We start from the raw sequence: 5,889 nt of genomic DNA, 5'->3' as shown, positions 1-5,889 counted from the left end.
ATTTCTCCCAGCAATCTTGATTCCAGCTTGTGTTTCTTCCAGCCCAGCGTTTCTCATAATGTACTCTGCATATAAGTTAAATAAGCAGGGTGACAATATACAGCCTTGATGTACTCCTTGAAATAACCAAATGTTCATCCAGTTGGAGACTGGATCAATAAACTGTGTTATATCCATAAAATGAAATATTATTATGCTAACTAATGAAACAGATTTCTGACAAAAGTACAACGTGGCTGATATTATATTTACCTAAATATTTTACTGAAGAAAATACAGTAGTTTACTAAAGAACAGCAGCCTGACAGGAAAAAATATATATATATTACATGCTTCTGTTTTTATTCAAGACCAAGAATAGGAAACCACACAGACTCAGAATGTAGATTAGAGCTTTCAGGGGTGGGGGAGGTTTCAGAGAGGGAGCAAGTGCTAATAGATGTAGTTTTCTTATGAGACTGATGAACATTTTCTGGATGCAGATGCTGGTGATAACTGAAAAAACCTTGAAAATACAATAAAAACAAAATAAACTGTATATATTAGAGGGGTAAATTTTATGGTATATGCGTTACATTTCAACATTAAAGAAAATACAGAAAATACCTAAATGAGGTATGGAGGATAAAATTTCAAAAACACAATGAACAGTCCAAAGGTGCTGGAAATGATTGAAGGAGACCTTTTTGAATTTCATTAGGTTCCCTCTCTAACTAGAGAAGGAGGAGATAGTTTCAGGGTAACTGTAAAACAATCCTACAAAAAATTAATAGTATCCTTCTTACCATAGAGCAATTTGGTGACAATAGTGAAGCACAAATACTCAGCTTTTGCCAAGTTGTTTCTGAATTCACAATGGAATATACAAAAGCAGGAAAATAATTAATAAAAGTGTATGAGGAATAAATTCAGGGATTTAAATCCCAGTGTACCTGGTAAACAAAAGGCTATTTGCCTATTTTTCAGCTACCCAAGGCCTCATCTCAGGTATGTTTCCAGATACAAACTTAAAGAATGTAGGAGAAAAAACTTTTAGAGAAAAAAATTATAAGTGAATCATTTTATGTCAGCTTACCTATTAAAACCTACATTTAATGACTAGAAATAATATTTTCTTTTCAGAATCAGGAGAATCTGACTAAACTTGCTGATATCCATGATATAACAATTTATTATTTACTTTATTTACTCTCGGTTCATAGGAAAGCCTTTAATCCTTTCATCATTGGGCAAGTGTATGCAGAAATTTAAGGTATGTTTTGTTTTATTGAAAAATTCTTGTAGGTATCACAATAAAAATAAAAACGGATAAATTCATCTCCATGTGAACCATGTGCATGTATAGGAAGGGTTTAAGGAAAAAGTTCATTACTTACATTCTATTCTCATATATATTAAAATATACACACATGATCACATATAAATATACACATATAATAGCAAGGTATATGTTTTTTAGAAGTATTTATTGTTCTTCTACTCATTTCCATTTTGTAATCTAGAAAAGTCATTAAAAAGATGAATGGATGCAAATGCATGTGACAAATTCTGTTATTTTCACTTATGTTTATTGTTTTCTTCCATTTAGCAAGATATTCATCCTTTAACAACAACCACTCCACAAATAGGTAATGAGCATTGTGAGAAAGCAATAAAAAATCTCTAGAAAACTAGATGAATAATACTTATTTCACGTCTCAGAAAACACTAAATACAAGATAGACTAAAAGCAGTAGCAATTATATTTTTAAATTATTTTTAGTCCTTGATATACTCATTATTTCTGGAACTAAGGCAAAGACTCTTAAACAAAGCATGCTTTCTTGAGAAATGGAAAAATTGATATCATTTTAAAAATCATATTTTGTATCCAAGTAAATATTTTCCAGCATGGGAAATGCTTAGTCCTTAGATCTTTCAGCCTGACCTAACCCTTGTGCTTCTTCCATATTATTCTGAAGAGGTAATGTGAGTTAAATTTATCAAAAATTCCTCCCTAAGACAAGGAAAGCAATGCTCAGAGATGAACTTGTATAAAATAACCTTCTCATGAATGACATCTAAATTTAAGGGGAAACGGTGGAAACAAAAGTGGCTGACTTTATTTTTTTAGGCTCCAAAATCACTGCAGATGGTGATTGCAGCCATGAAACTAAAAGACGCTTACTCCTTGGAAGGAAAGTTATGGTGAAATTAGAAAACAGATTAAATAGAGGAGAACATAGGCAAAACACTCTCCGACATAAATCACAGCAGGATCCTCTATGATCCACCTCCCAGAATTCTGGAAATAAAAGCAAAAATAAACAAATGGGATCTAAGTAAAATTAAAAGCTTCTGCACAACAAAGGAAACTATAAGCAAGGTGAAAAGACAGCCTTCTGAATGGGAGAAAATAATAGCAAATGAAGTAACTGACAAACAACTAATCTCAAAAATATACAAACAACTTATGCAGCTCAATTCCAGAAAAATAAACGAACCAATCAAAAAATGGGCCAAAGAACTAAATAGACATTTCTCCAAAGAAGACTTCCAGATGGCTAACAAACACATGAAAAGATGCTCAACATCACTCATTATTAGAGAAATGCAAATCAAAACCACAAGGAGGTACCACTTCACACCAGTCAGAATGTCTGCGATCCAAAAGTCTGCAAGCAATAAATGCTGGAGAGGGTGTGGAGAAAAGGGAACCTTCCTACCCTGTTGGTGAGAATGCAAACTAGTACAGCCACTATGGAGAGCAGTGTGGAGATTCCTTAAAAAAATTGCAAATAGAACTGCCTTATGACCCAGCAATACCACTGCTGGGCATACACACCGAGGAAACCAGAATTGAAAGAGACATATGTACCCCAATGTTCATCACAGCACTGTTTATAATAGCCAGGACATGGAAACAACCTAGATGTCCATCAGCAGATGAATGGATAAGAAAGCTGTGGTACATATACACAATGGAGTATTACTCAGCCATTAAAAAGAATACATTTGAATCAATTCTAATGAGGTGGGTGAAACTGGAGCCTATTATACAGAGTGAAATAAGCCAGAAAGAAAAACAACAATACAGCATACTAACACATATATATGGAATTTAGAAAGATGACAATGATGACGCTGTATGCAAGACAGCAAAAGAGACACAGATGTGTAGAGCGTACTTTTGGACTCAGAGGGACAGGGAGAGGGTGGGATAATTTGGGGGAATGGCATTGAAACATGCATACTATCATGTAAGAAACGAATCGCCAGTCTATGTCTGATGCAGGATATAGGATGCTTGAGGCTGGTGCAAGGGGATGACCCAGAGAGATGTTATGGGGAGGGAGGTGGGAGGGGGGTTCATGTTTGGGAACGCATGTACACCCATGGTGGATTCATGTCAATGTATGGCGAAACCAATAGAGTATTGTAAAGTAAAATAAAGTAAAAATAAAAATTAAAAAAAAAAGAAAATTAAAAAAAAATAAATAAAAAGCAGAGACATTATTTTGCCAACAAAGGTCCGTCTAGTCAAGGCTATGCTTTTTCCAGTAGTCTTGTACGGATGTGAGTTGGACTACAAAGAAAGCTGAGTGTACCAGCCCCAGGCATCCAGTATCATGCATCAAATCTGGACTGGCAATTCGTTTCATATATGATATTATACATGTTTCAATGCCATTCTCCCAAATCATCCCACCCTCTCCCTCTCCCACAGACGACCTGAGACGACCCAGAGGGATGATACGGGGAGGGAGGAGGGAGGGGGGTTCAGGATGGGGAACACGTGTATACCTGTGTCGGATTCATGTTGATATATGGCAAAACCAATACAATATTGCAAAGTAATTAACCTCCAGTTAAAATAAATACATTTATATTAAAAAAATAAAATAAAATTAAAACTTTATCTGTAATTCACAAATAATAAAATTATTATCCCTTAAAAATAAAAAAAAAGGAATGAAAGCTGAGTGCCGAAGAATTGATGCTTTTGAACTGTGGTGTTGGAGGACTCTTGAGAGTCCCTTGGACTTCAAGGAGATCCAACTAGTGCATCCTAAAGGAGATCAGTCCTAGGTGTTCATTGGAAGGACTGATGTTGAAGTTGAATCTCCAGTACTTTGTCCACCTAATGCGAAGAGTGGACTCATTTAAAAAGACCCTGATGCTGGGAAAGATTAAAGGCAGGAGGAGAAGGGGATGACAGAGGATGAGATGGTTGGATGGAATCACCTAGTCAATGGACATGAGTTTGTGTAAACTCTGGGAGTTGGTGATGGACAGGGAGGCTTGGTGTGCTGCATGCCATGGGTTTGCAGAGAGTTGGACATGACTGAGTGACTGAACTGAACTGAACAGATAGCTGTCTACCTTTAAACAGTGGATATCCATGATCTAGATTATTTTGTAATTATAAAAACACAAATACAGAGAAAAATCACGTTCTTCCTTATGATATCTTGTAGTTGTGCAAAAGTGTTCTATATCCATGTGTCATTTTCTTGATCATTTTCTAAAAGTTTACATCAGAACGAAGAAGGATGGATAGAGGGAATTGTTCCTCTCTGCCTGAATTCATTTTCTTGGGAATTACTGATAACACCAAGAACAAGATGGCTCTTTTTACCACGGTTCTTCTTATTTATCTCATTAACTTTCTGGCAAATCTTGTAATGATAACCCTGATTAGGATGGATCCCCAGCTGCACACATCCATGTACTTTTGCCTCAGTCACCTCTTCTTCTGTGATCTCTGCTATTCACAGCAATTGTGCCCAAGATGCTGGTGGATCAATTTGTCTAAAACAATTAAATCTCCTTCAGTGGCTGTGCTCTGGAGATCTTTGTCTTCTGTATCTCTACAGATTCTGAATCTCTTCTGCTGGCAGTGATGGCCTATGACTGGTATAAGGCCATCAGCAGCCCCTTACTCTATGCAGTCAGCATGTCCAGCAGGGTGTGTTCCCTGCTCATGCCTGGGGTTTACCTGGTGAGAATGGAAGATGCTTTGAAACACACAACATTAACATTCTGCTTATGTTTCTGTGGGTCAAATGAGACTAATCATTTCTTCTGTGGCTTACCTCCACTTTACCTTCTTTCCTGCTGTGATATACAGGTCAATGAGTTGGTGTTATTCATTGTTTTACCTTCATTGAACTGAATACCATTTCAGGAGTCCTTGTGTCTTATTGTTATACTACCCTTTCAGTCTTGAAGATCCACTCTGTTGAGGGGAGGTTCAAAGCTCTTTCCACCTGCACCTCCCACTTAACTGCAGTGGCAATTTTCCTCATAAAGAGCATAAAACTATGCTCTTTATGTATTCCAGGCCGAGTTCATCCTAATTCTCTAGATCAGGACAAGATGACCTCACTGTTTAACAGTCTTGTGACTCCAATGTTAAACCCTCTGATTCACAGTCTAAGGAACAAAGATGTGAAACAAGGTCTGAAAAAAGTGAAACTTAAAAGATGAGGTTAAATGTTTATATTTCACACACAGAAACACATTTTGGGTTTTGTATTTCTAGAATTATATTTCATCATACAAGAGAAACAAAAATTTCCCAATGTTTAAAATGTTATGAATGAGCATTTGTTGTACAGCCCAAATTTTAGAAACGCTATAGTCTCCAAATACAGCATGCTCACATGTATCAAGAATTTATATATAGTACCTCCTCTTTGTTGAAAACTTTCCTGAATTTTCTAACTTGATCAAATATCATTGGTTTATTCTTTCATTCAAACAACATTTCAATTTGCCTGAAGATTTGTTACGTGCTTCCTGAGAGATTTTTGAGCATTCTTTGTATTTTATGGGACATACTGTATTTTCTGTATTAATGCATATAAGCTAGTGTCACCAACAAGCATTAACTAACTAAGCAGGTAA

The 5,889-nt window shown here is 36.1% G+C and overlaps 1 pseudogene; it reads left to right on the top strand.

Moving 5' to 3' along the window:
- Positions 1 to 4,532: 4,532 nt before the first annotated feature.
- LOC138072376 (olfactory receptor 5W2-like) lies at positions 4,533 to 5,469 on the top strand (annotated as a pseudogene).
- Positions 5,470 to 5,889: the final 420 nt, after the last annotated feature.

Source organism: Capricornis sumatraensis, unplaced genomic scaffold, assembly GCF_032405125.1.
Source record: "Capricornis sumatraensis isolate serow.1 unplaced genomic scaffold, serow.2 scaffold13, whole genome shotgun sequence".
NCBI classification, from domain to species: Eukaryota; Metazoa; Chordata; class Mammalia; order Artiodactyla; family Bovidae; genus Capricornis; species Capricornis sumatraensis.
This window is presented reverse-complemented; position numbering and strand designations above follow the sequence as displayed.